At 33.3% G+C, this 13,500-nt stretch overlaps 1 protein-coding gene across 3 annotated transcripts in view; it reads left to right on the forward strand.

The window, feature by feature from the left end:
- Positions 1 to 13,500, forward strand: part of LOC118180028 (homeobox protein dve-1-like) — a 340,210-nt gene that overhangs the window by 136,323 nt on the left and 190,387 nt on the right. The gene's annotated exons all lie outside the window — the stretch shown is intronic.

Below are 13,500 nucleotides of genomic sequence, written 5' to 3' on the forward strand. Positions count from 1 at the left end.
GCAAGTATTGTTTTAGATTGCTTTTTTGTTCAATTTAATACAAATTTCAAAGGAAATGAAATTACAGTCCCTTTATGCAAACTCTCTTCAACTGTGTGAGTATACCAACATTATTATGCAAATTGCCCATTTCCGTTTCTGGATAAAAATGCCGCGCCTTTATGTCAATGCTCCGATTCTCTATTATTGCTATCGCAGTTTTATATATAGGATGGTTAGTAGGCGGGTGGAGAAGACATATGATCTCGTTTGGATTTTAGTGGTTTGGTTTAATTTATTACGGCAAAGCACACTAGGGCTATCTGTCTTCGTGGAGGACTTTCTAAGGGATTTTAGTGGACCTCTTGTTATTAAGGTTTTCAAAAACTTTAACACGTATTCTGATTATATTTTCAATGAAACATCATTTAGCAGGGAAAGAAATCAAAATAAATAATGTAGCTTATATTTAAAGAACCTAAGATACTGAAGAAAAATGTTGTGTTAACTTAATGGCACAACAAATAACTAAATACACAGCATATTTCTAATACTCATTAACACATTATAATTACTGCCCAAAGAAACAAACTAATAGTTTCTTCGAGTAGCGAGCCAGTTTAACAGTTTAAAATTTAACTGCAAGCGTTAAGCAACCAATTTATTAAATTCTATAATTTTGAAGTGATAGTAATTCTTTAATACACTGTTTTTTCTTTAGTTTGTTTCATTTACATAGATGAATTTTACTATTTAATAATAACTGAATAAATTAATATATTTTATAAAATAATACTGAATATTTAACAAATCACTACTTTAGAGTTAAAAATGTTATGCTTTTAATTATTTAGCATTATTTTTAAAGACGTCTCAAACCATGAGAAAGTTAAAGGACGGCGTTTTGTCTGGCTGTTTTCGAAGAGGTTGGATTTCCGTGAAGTTTTTATTCGTTGCGTTTGGTATACAAATGCGCAGTTTCTGTGTAACGATGTCGGCCATTTACGTTAATTGTGATTGATCAAAGTGTTGCAGCTTGTGCAGCCCAGAATGGGTTTAAAGGGCTGTTATAATTATGTAACTATAAAGTGCCTTCCTCTTTAAAAAAAAAAAATACTACAAACAGTGAAGTAGAAATGTTTATTTTAAACGCATAAACTGCTGCACTAACAAATACTATAGCACTAAAAATGGTAGGTAATGCAGCGCCGAATATTTGATACTGAAGTGCATAAGAAAAATGACCGATATATGATATTTGAGATTAAAAACCAGTTGTGTTGTCGGCCACATGTGTGACTAACGCGACCCTAAGGGCTCAGTGAAGTGTCGGTCACATGTGCCCGACGGGGCAATATATGTTAAATAAAAAACCTATGTTTTCTAAGTTACAGCTAATTCAAATTGTACGTTTGTGTTTTTGACGATGTGAATGAATTTCTCGTTAAGATTTAAATTTAAGCCCTTATACAGGATATCTCCATGCATATATTTAAATATTTCAAAATTGGAAATCAGACCTTTTCTGTACCCTGGCATAATGATTAAGGGGTACTCAGTCGCGTCGGCAGGTGCGATAACTTTGTTTAGGTATTAGAAACTTGAAGCAGATAAAAATGTGTTACTCTCTATGAGAAATTTAAATGCTAAATACTGGAAATATGGTGTCCGCCGATAACATCGCGGCAAAAACATCGTGGACGAAAACGTCGTGGAGAAAACAACGCAAGGTGAAAACGTCGTGCTACAAAACATCGTGGGAGAAAACATCGCAGTTCTAAAACATCGTGGTACAAAACATCGTCGTAGAAAATAAAGCGGTTCAAAAACATCGCAGTTTAAAAACATCGTCGTCGAAAATATCGTGGTAAAAAATAAAGTATCTACAAATCATCGCATGACGATAACATCGCAGACATGCTTTTTTCAGGTTTTAATAATTGTAAATGGATATTCCCATAATGATTTGTGAGCGCAAGGTGTAAAGAAGGATAAATTTTACTTTCACATATTTTATTAACTAATAAATTTTTGCTGAAAACGTAAGAAGGAAACTTAAGCATAGAAAATTAAATGTAACTTATAGATTATACTTTTCATGAAATATTACCAGTAAAAACTTTATAAAAATGTTTTATTAATGGCCTTTGTTAGTTAACTATGTCTGTTTAAAATTCTATTAAGTGCTATACTTTGCATTAATTTTTTATGCTTAAGTTTCCTTTTTATTTTCTCAGCAAAAATGTATTAATTAATAAAAAATATGAAAGTGAAAATTATCCTTCTTTCCATCTTGCGCTCACAAATCATTATGGGAATATCCATTTACACTTATTAAAGCATGCCTGAAAAAAGCATGTCTGCGATGTTATCGTCATGCGATGATTTGTAGATACTTTATTTTTTACCACGATATTTTCAACGACGATGTTTTTAAACTGCGATGTTTTTGAACCGCTTTATTTTCGACGACGATGTTTTGTACCACGATGTTTTAGAACTGCGATGTTTTCTCTTTGCGATGTTTTCTCCCACGATGTTTTGTAGCACGACGTTTTCGCCTTGCGTTGTTTTCTCCGCGACATTTTCGTCTGCGATGTTTTTGCCGCGATGTTTTCGGCTGTAACCGGAAATATGGAACAGTCTGAGACGCGATATTTTAGGAAAGTGAAATTAACGGGGAAGTATATATTCCAATTGTCTGTGTCAAGCAGTTGACAAAAACTCTAAAAGCATTTGTCTAAGGTTAGTGACTGAACGGAGCCGTGTTGAAATAACGTATTGAACAGCTATTAGTTTTGTCGTAAAGTTTAAGAGCAGGCTTTTGGAAAAATATTTAAAAGAATTAATATTAATTGTTCTCCTAACTTTCGTGCAAGTTTTGAGTAAAAGACAGTATGAAAAGAAATTGTGAATACATTGAATTAGCTCAGATATGTGTTATTCTCGATTTAGAATCTCGGTTTAGATTATTGACCATTAATAAAAATATATATAATGAAGACGCAAGCGACAACTTTGAAAGAGCTGAGCCAAATTTCTCAGACTAATAGTAGAATTAAACAATAACAATATTAAATCCTTATTTTAGCAAGCACTGCGCAAATCCGACACACGCGTGAGTGAAACTGTTAATTTTTTCACTTGTACTGTAATATACTATTGCAGTTTTAGGTCATTAATTTTTATTTCTAATTTTAAGACATAGAACAATGTGAAAATTTTAAATAAGTAACAGACGAAATGACAGCGTCATGTGCAAAGCAAGTAAAATGGACGTTTATATTATAAAAAAGAATGCGTCGAAACGTTTTCGTTTTATTTTTTCTTTTGTCTGTATTGTCTTATCTTTATCTGTTTTCAGACACATTGTGTAAAAATATTTGGTAATTGTAAAATTGTTACAATAAGTTGAAGAAATATCAGAACTGCTAAAATTTTCGGCTACCCACAGTTTAAGAAACTCTGATCTAGTTAATCAGTTTCGTTGCTAAATGCGTCAACTCCAGTAGAAAAAATTTTTTCAACTATAAATAATATTTAATATTCAGAAAGAAGTATATTATAGGTGACAACAATAAAGGAAATTTTAAACTTGAATTCCAAATATTCATGTAGTGATTTATATGAACATACACAGTTGAACAAAGAATTTCAAAGAAAAGTATTAGCTGATGAAAAATACGCCAGTGAAACAAGAAAAATTCTAACTATCCACATCATCTTTCGAGTAGAAATGCATCAAAAATTCTACAATTTACTTTTTAGCATCTTAAATATTTTTTTATCAGTACTGTATAATTTCTTTTATACCATCTGTCGATATATAACTCACAATCAGTCCCCCCCCAAAAAAAAGGTGGGGACGCAATTCTATATCTTCGATTCTACTGACCTTTTTTTTTACTTATTACGTACTCCGCCCTTAGACACTACACGGAAAGGAAGGGATGCCCCATGGAGGTCTTTTTAAGAAAAACTGCCTCGTATCCACGTTACACATGGGAAAGACTACGATAAAAGCCTATGCAGCCAGCCCGTTCGCCGGGACTTGAACCCTGGATCGAACTACCAGTGTTCAGCGGCTTTTACCGCTCTGCCGCTAGTGGCCCGGTTCTGCTAGGCTGATTGACGAAATTCAACTTACATTTTTCATGTCCAGAAAGAGCGACTTAGATTTGACAGGAGAACCTTAAGAAACCCCTTTGGGCGACTGTTAAAATCTTAAATCTTTCAGATTTATTTTTAATATTATTATTATCATTATGAGATTTGCGAATTTCTGCAAGATAGCATTCCATAATTAATATTTCATGAAAATACGTGTGTTAGATATAATGCTTAACATGTAGAGCATTACATTATTTATTGAAATTATAATGTATCAATTTCTAAATTAACACATGTTTTAGTATGATTTAAAAAATACATTTGATTGGGAAATTTATTGTATTGTTAAATTACATATAATTGCCATATTTAAATTTTTGCATAACCCAAAATAAATATTATGGAGATCGGTAAACGCTGGAGCGCGACCGAGGTCTGAAGAAGGTTTTTATTACTCTGTAGAGTGATTAGATTACATAGATAATGGAACCGGAAAATTCCGAATGCCTTTGTCTGGATTCGAACATCTGATCTCCCGAATAACTCGTTGAGAGTGCTTCCAGCTACACCACGAAGGTATGCGGAAAGGAGGAAGTAAATACCTTATAACTACTTCGATGTATCAATGGAAATTAAACATTTCGGTTCATGTCTTATTTTGATCGGCAAGGCAAATAATAAAAAGACAGTAAACAAGATTGCACTCAAATAAAACCGGTTATCTTCTACAGTTCTCAATATCTTTTGAAAACAATGTAAGAAACTGGGGAAAAAATGAAAGAAAATGAAATTCCTCGCACCTGAATTATTAAATAGGAGAGAAAGCGTAGATAAAATTTTTAGATGGCTGTAAAAAACCTTCGGCTTTGGCAATGCGTCTACATGCCAGATACTGAAAATCTGTTCAAGAAAAATGATAAAATAAAGTACTTGGTCCAAAGCATTATTTTGGTCTGAAAAAGAAAGTACGAGCGCAGTTCCCTTAATGAGGTGATGGTTGCTTTTAAAGATATAATGGATTAAGATAATGATTTCACGGGGAAGAAGAATGTTGGGAAATATGCAAAGTCATAGAATATCAAGTTAACCTCATCTAGGTTTGCATATGGAAGACCGTTAAAAAGCAATCTTTTGTAACTGATTACAAGAGCTTAACTCCTGCCGGGCTAAGTGGCGATGTTAACTTTGGGAAAGTGGAACTACACATTTGCTATTTTCAATTCGATTTCCTTGTGATTTTAAGATTCCGCTGAAAAGTAACCTGGGAAGGGATATGGGCATTGCAATCTTAGATATCTGTACGCATGGTAACTGGCGATTTAGAGCGCAAAACGTGAAAGATGGACATAAACTGCATGAGGGAAATTAGCTTTCAGCCGTTGAATGGGAAGAAAGATAGTAGTATGTGGTAAAATCTCTTGTGGATGAAGAATCGGATAATTCCATAAGTAAACATTGTAGTAATTAAAAGTAAACATTATTCTGTAATTAAAAGTAAACATTGTAGTTCCTTAAAAAATGTCACGTGATAATAATTTAATATGTTACTTTATCAATAGATCAAAAATTGCTGCCATATTATGAATGACCTAGCATTCAAGTACATCAGAATTAAAGAACGAGAAGGAATATCTGTTTAGATGATTCCTAAGTTGATTGGCTGATTACGGCAAAGGACGCGAGGGTTGTCTGCTTAAGGGGAGGAATGCCTTCATGGAGAAACTGGCTCAGATCCATGTTACACATGGGGAAAACGCAAAAAACGCCCATACAGCCAGGCAGTGTATCGGGTTTTGAATCTAAGCCGAACAAATAGTGTTCAGAAGCTTCACTGCATGGCCGCTAGTAAGCTAGAAATTCCAAAGAGTCTTGGGTGCGTATTGTTATTTTCGACGCAAGCTTCAACTTCTGATTCTTCTATTGATGTCTCCTAATTTTTGAGTAGACGTTTAGCTCTGATATTTATTTTTGAGTTCTGGAGAGTAGTACATCGTATTTGTAAGATATCTAATTTTTGTAAAATTGCTAAACTTCAGTCAGCTACTTCATTAAACCTAATTGTCGCTTAACCTGGATGTTTTTAACCAGAATTTATTAGGATTAGCAAAGATTTATTATGCAAATACGTACAATTAATTTTCAAAACATTTCGTCGCTTGAAATGAACTATTCAATGATGCATCGTTTTTGTGTGGGAACTTTCTTATATTATTATTACTGTTATCCTAAAAAAGTCATGATCACAATTTATGCTAGCTATCAGTTCCTTATATTGTTGTTTTTTCTTTTTATTATGCAGTTTGTTAGATGATATGTAATATTTTCTGTCAAATATGTAGTATTCATCAGAGGGAAATAGGGACATCTGAAATTGGATGAAAATATTTAAAAATAGCAAATCAAATGAAATTCAGTTTTAGCCCGAATAAGTTAATACTACTAATGTGCATCTGGCGTTACAATTGTTTTTTGGTAATTGTACTCGAGATACATACATTAATAATAATTATTAAGAGATAAGTAAGTATTTTCCAAATCAGTTTGCTAAAAAGTGTGTATTCTTGTTTTTTGAAAATAAATACCAGCAGTGTGGAATGGCAACAACTCTTAGAATTCACAGTTTCTTAGGCTGCGAGAATGATTCAAGTGGAAAGCGATTTGGCAGCATAACTTAATGTGACTGAGAAAAACGTTTCACGTTTCTAACGTCAAAATTATCGATGAGATGTTTATCATAAACTATATCTAGTCGACGCATTATTAAAAAATAATAAAAAGATAAAAATTATGAAGAAATATATATATATATATATATTTCTTATATATCCTCTAGACTGCTATTTTTTACGCTGCTTCTACTGTTGTAAGTTGGGAAACGTATCGAAGACTATGAAAGCTGATATAATTCAAATTGTTTAATTAAAAAAGTCTGACGTGAACAGCACATAACTTCCTTGTACGACCTATTAAATATTCTTTTTGGAACAGCTATAAACTAATATTAAATATTGTTAGATATTTACAACAACCTGATACAAAATGTTACTAGGTATTTTATTATTAGACTAACTACGCATATAAACTGCTATTATATATGTAGTTAGATTTCATTTATTTGTCGAAAAATATTAATACTGCTATTTTTTTTTTTAATTTGTCATCGCCAAAACTTGAATATTTTCGGCATCTAAAACACTTCTGTAATCGGGAATATATGACTGCGACCAACGATTGCGAAAATAATGGCCGTATAAGGGGAGGGTTATACTATTATATGTATATGTATGGGTGCGTTTGGTATTGCCGATTGCAATAAAAAATGGAGGTGCGCAACTATATATTATAGCAGTCCCATACATAAAATATCAACTTTCTACGGCTAATCGTTTTTGAATTATGCCAGATACATACACACATACATACGCACGTACGTACATACAGTTGTCACGAAAAAATTCTTTTTGAATCCATTTTAAACCATTTTAAAATCTTTGTAAAAAAAAAAAAAAAAAAAAAAAAAAAAAAAGAGCCCTTTAGTCTGTACATACGTATAGAGGTAACGGGAAAAATTCGTCCAAATGCATTCGGAGGCGGTCAAAATGGATATTTCTATTAATTTATGACAGCCGAAATTTTTCTCGAGTACAGGGCGATGCAGTAGAATTAATATAATACATTATTAAATAAAATTAAATGGAAGGGTGAACGGTGACCTACTATGGATTGACAGACTCGCCGCTGCGGTAATGCACAATGAATTATTAAGAAATGCGTTTATTGCTGTTATATTGGTCAGTTTGGTGAACAATTACGTATTTATTAAATTTGAAAAATAAATTGCAGGTCTTTTGCTTTATCAAGTGGCAACACTCAGAGAACTAGATGTTTGCTTTTCTGTGATAAAACGATGTGTGGTTTTTCAATTCAGTTTGAATTTGCGAAAAAAATTTAATTATTTATGAGAATATTTTAAATATTGTTACTAAATTTTAGCTCTAATTACTCTTGTTTTCTATTATTTATTAAGGAGTGTTTCATATTCCTTCAGAAGTTTTGTAAGATTTTAATTAGATTTATAGCAATATATGTATGAATTTCACATCGAGAAAAGAAGCTCGAAAGAAGAATCATTTGTGTTGAAAAGCAAAATTAGAGCCAATAATAAATTTTCATTTTTATGTTGAATTTTTTTTTTTTTCATGCGTATTTCTATTTTACTAAAAACGTAAATAGCTCTTGAATACTGTAACAGAAGCTCCCTTTCTACCATTAGTAGTAATACCGATTTATTATCTTAAACTTGGATTTTGCTTTCTGTTGTTTCATTAAATTTTTGTTTCGATTGTTGCATAAGTTCATGTTAGGATACGAGATGGAGCGTAAAGAAATCCATTACGACCTTAAATAGGGTACACACAAATGTAATATTAATTAAATGACCCACCAGCGGCCTGTAAAAGACCTCCACGGGGCATTTCTTCCTATCCGTGTATTGCCTAAGGCAGAGCACGTATATATGTCATATATATGTCATAATTCCGGGAACATAGAAGAGGAATCAACTTGCAATCGTCGTAGCTGAGTGTGAAGGCAGGTAACAAAGCATGAACATAAAGAATTTCTAATCTTTATTTCCACGCATATAAAATCATCTTCATAGATGTTTATCCAATCATAATGAAATATGATAAAATTTTTATGCACATTGATTCTTAAAATTAAGACACGCAGGCAGTTTAGACGGGCAAGCAAAGCGAGGAGCCATTAGCACGGTAGAAGCTAGCAGAAGTAACACAGAATTAATACGCAGTGATACTTTGTTGGTTATTTGGCATGCAGCGGCAGATGCACTACTGCTCTTTCCAGATACCTGAATGAGTCCCCTTAGGGTCGTGACGTATGTAAAATTCCAAAGATGAAGTTTCTCCAGTTGAGATAGCTTTATAAAAGAAAAAGAGAAGTGAAGCCTTGAACTTCGGTGATCAACAAGCCATTTCTGGGGCAGCTGATGTCATGGAGGTAGGAAGCTAGGGGAGCTGATGTCATGGAGGTAGGAGATAGGAAGTCCTTTCTTACCTGCATGGCTGATGTAGAAGGACAGGGAGGTGGGGAAAGCTGGTCGGAAACACGTGAAGAGGTGGTTGATCAATACTAGTTTTAGTTACCTTATTCAAACATTGTTAAGTAACGTCGAAAGATCTCGAATTTGAGAGAACAGATGAATTTAGAGGGAGAGCAACAAATCTAGAATGTTAATTTTGAGGTCGACAATTATTTTTTTTAAAGCGCCTATCATATTTTGTTACATCTTACACACACATATGTATATATTAATTAAATTAAATACATTAATTTAGTGTGCATTGAAGGTTGGTGAGATACGCTTGCGTATAAAATGTTTATGGACGGTAGACATTCTTTTTAAGGTATAATATCTGGATAGTTGTATTTAATCTTAACAGTTTATGTGTTTTTTTAAAAAAGAATATTATTTTTTTTAGAAAAACGTTCTTGCGGTATTTTATAATTTTGTCCCCCCCCCCAGTGGCTACTACTGAGGCCGGAAGCGGTGGTCACTTTATTATAGAGACCATTGCTTCCTATGAAGGGACGGACAAATTACAACCATGCCATCTCCGGACTTCGAACCCGGGCTCTTCGGCAAGGCAGTCAGAGTCACTAACCATTTTCCCGTCTTTGGAGAGCTTTTTGTTTATCTCTCAAAATGCAACGGGGTCTTTTTATTTAAAATTGATACAAGAGGGCGAATTATACTAATTTTTATAACAGATTCTCCATGTTAAGCATAATTTACTAAAGGAATCCATTAGGTAATGCCAATTTGTTTTTTGATTAATACTGGTTTTCTGTATTCGTAAATTACATATGAACTTACTTCCATAAGAAAATCGTCAGTGAAGGCATTCTTCGACAGAAAAATTGTCTTTGAGTAGTTTGCAATAATTAATTAATTAACTGAATGACGATGGAATGAAAGGGGACTTTCAACAGCTCGGTTTGTTGAAAGGGTAAATGACTGAATGTTTTTCACATCATATATAAAATTAACGTTTTAAAAATGCAAATGATAGTTTGGATTATTTTTCTCCCCCCCCCCCCATATCGATATTTGGCTTATGAAAGTAAATTCGGGTTGATGGACAAACTAAATTTAGCTTTACATTTCATGAATATATGACTTTTTATTTTTCTTACGTTTTATTTGAGCAAACTTTTAAGACATGAATTTATCTTGTACAAACGGTTGTAGTACATTCATCTAAATTTTGAGCTTAATTTTTTTTATGAGCTTGCTTTGTGTGCATTGTTACTCAGTTAGCAGTGTATCACGTTATTTTTCACGTAAACAGATTCTAGTGAGGTTTTATTTAGTTTTTAATCAGTTATTTACTTTAAATAGTAGACTGTGATCGGCGAGAGGAAAGAGAGTTGGACTTTTGATGGACAATTCAATTCAGATTACATTCTTCACTAAATTACCTAATAGCATGTATCGATTTATGGAAAAAAAATCGATTTGTGGCATTGCGCTAAAAATTAGCGGATATTTTTATAGCCACAAATGGTACTTTTATACTGCCATTTTCCTCTGACCGTCTGAATTTTGAATATCGAAGCATATGAAGTAATACTGATAATTATTTCGTTTTTTTCTGCTGAGCACAAATTATTTGTAACAGGCCGATTTCTCTTTCCACCAGTAGTCGAGTAATTAAAAAAGGGACAAAAACTGTTTTCTAATTAAAATCCAGCTTAGCGAAAAGCTGTCTGCGTGTGTGTTTTCGTGTTTCTCCTCCTGTTATAACGTAAATACGAACCTTTATCCCTTGAGAGACCTCCACGAAAGCATCTCTTTCCTCATGCTGACAGCCGTCGTTCACTTTGCCATATTAAAAAATAAAACAAACTTTTAGGTCTGTAACACGTAGAGTAGCAAGGCAAAGATGATGACGGAGTTGTTTAAGGAAATGAGAATGAACGAACTTGACTGGCGGCAAAATGACCCATTTTTCGGCCTTTTAAGCTTCCCTGGGATGAGTTGAACACCGGTTACGAGCCAGACCAGATTGCCCACAAGCCAACAGGTGGCTGTTCTTACTTTAAGAAGAACAAAGCAAAATATCTGGAGGTATTTAGAAACTTAACATAAAATCTTTCTCGAAGGGCAGAGACTGCGATGCGGAGAAAAATGTATCTGTGTCGTGCTGGCACTGTTTAAGGTTCAGATAAACACATTTTGTTTGTAAGGTTGTCCGGTCGTTACTGGCTCCATAGTGTAGCATAAAGTACATATAAAGTGTTACTGAACGGAATATTTTGCTTTCATCTTCTTATTCATAAAATAAAAGTTTGAAGTTTATTTTATTTTCTTTATATATTTATTTATTATTTTGATGTAGTTTGAAGAAACTAATTTCTGGTGTACGGATACCCTCCCCAAGTTTTATGAATATAATTTATTTCTTTTATTATTAGTCAGAGTTAAAATATGCAGGTATAAATAGTTCACCCATAGTACTTAAGCATGCAGCTATGACACTGTATTTGTTCTTGAAGACTGCATTGAAGAATTTTGGCATCATATCGTCTCTACTATTTCAACAGTCTTTAGTGACATTCCCCATGTATGAATTTTAATAAGCTTAATTTTAATAGGCATTATAATCCTAATTGTTTAATTTAGGCGTGCGCTTCCATTTGCTGTTTGAAATTACCTAGAACTAGAAGAATTATTAGAGTGACGAGATCTCCACTCACCGAATCGCATAATTTTTTCGTTCATTATGTTTCTGTAACTGTAAGCCATTTCTAATTGTATGTATTTAATTTCAAATATTATGATCCACGAGAAAACTTTCGAAAAAGACTCAACGAACGTGACATTACTTACTGATATGTAGCGAATAAATATCGACCATCTCTATTTTTAACCATTACTTAGCAATGGCGTATAGAAAACGAAAATTCAAAGTTGTTAGCCAACCAAGAATTCGTATATTTGATGCCTGGACAGAAATAGTTGGAATAACGGAAATAATTGCTGAAGAGTTTGAGCCCCTGTGTATGTTGAAATCTTTCCGGCGGAAGAGTTATTATTCTTTTTCGCCTCTGAATAATTGTAAGGGTTTCCTATGTAATCTTTTTTTAAAGTTATTTCAGTACTGACCAGAAAAAGACTGATTTAAGGAAAGCTAAAAATTGAATTGTTTGAGAAAGAAGTCTAAATATATGTTTAGTAATGAAGAGTAATTATTTGATATTTTCGAAGAGGTTTTCCTGGATAAAAATACACATGCCTTCATTTCCTTTTCTGGATAAGTTCGGAGTATTTTAATTTGAATCAGAGGTTTTCAATATTAATAAACTAAAGAACGATAGTGTCTGGTATATCATAAAAAGTTATTGATTCTGAAACTTTTTACTTTACCTTTCTAAATCTCCACTTTAGAGAATTTGTGCCAATTGTTCGGGTCGCAATAAGAACATCATGATTTCAGCTGTATTTCAACGAATGATTGACACAGTAAAGCTTATATTCGAAACAGCCACCGCCGATCGTGATGATTCATATGTTCCCCTACATCTGCTATTATGTTCTTACACGAAACGACTGTTACCAACACGTTTAATCTTCGATTTATTGCAGTCCATGATATGGCGAGTAAAAGATCCATGTCTTCACAAACTTATAATCTGGTTGCGCTCTAATGCGTTAAGGCGTTGATATAATTTACGACACGGTTGTGTAATCGGTCTAATCGGCAGGTTATCTACTGCACTTTGGTAGCAGTATTGGTATTTGACATTTTTCCATGTCATGTTGAAGACACCTACGTACGTGAAGGATGTGCCGATACCGTTTAGTTTTTTTTATTTTTTATTTTATGTCTTTTAGGAGTATTACGTGTTATCATGAGATCATAAAACACGAGAATAAATTTCAAATACTTAGATGTTAAGGAAATTGCATATTAGAGACATTCCTTTTACTAATATCTGCTTTTGATGTTGATGCTACTATTTCTCTATAAAATAATTCTTGCGTGTTTTACTGCATGTGCAATAAGTATGGTTTGATTTGGTTTATTTAATTATGGCAAAGCACTTGAGGGGAGGGATGCCTTCGTGGAAGACTTTTTAAGGAAAATTGACTCGTGTACCCTTTACATAAGGGGAAGGCCATGAAAAAGCCCATGCAGCCAGCCCATTCGCCGGCATTCGAACTCTGTACCGAAATACCAGCGTCAGCGTTCGGGCGCTGGTAGGCGCGATAAGTATGAATAAGCATGTAATATTTAAAACAAATTATATGTAAAAATAAATTTTATATATCTCCAAAATTAATTCGTATTCTTTGAATCCCAAACCGCAATCAGAGCAATGAATAGC

The sequence above is a fragment of the Stegodyphus dumicola genome, chromosome X1 (genome assembly GCF_044657685.1).
Source record: "Stegodyphus dumicola isolate Sdum_Otavi_A_Nest chromosome X1, ASM4465768v1".
Classification (NCBI taxonomy): domain Eukaryota; kingdom Metazoa; phylum Arthropoda; class Arachnida; order Araneae; family Eresidae; genus Stegodyphus; species Stegodyphus dumicola.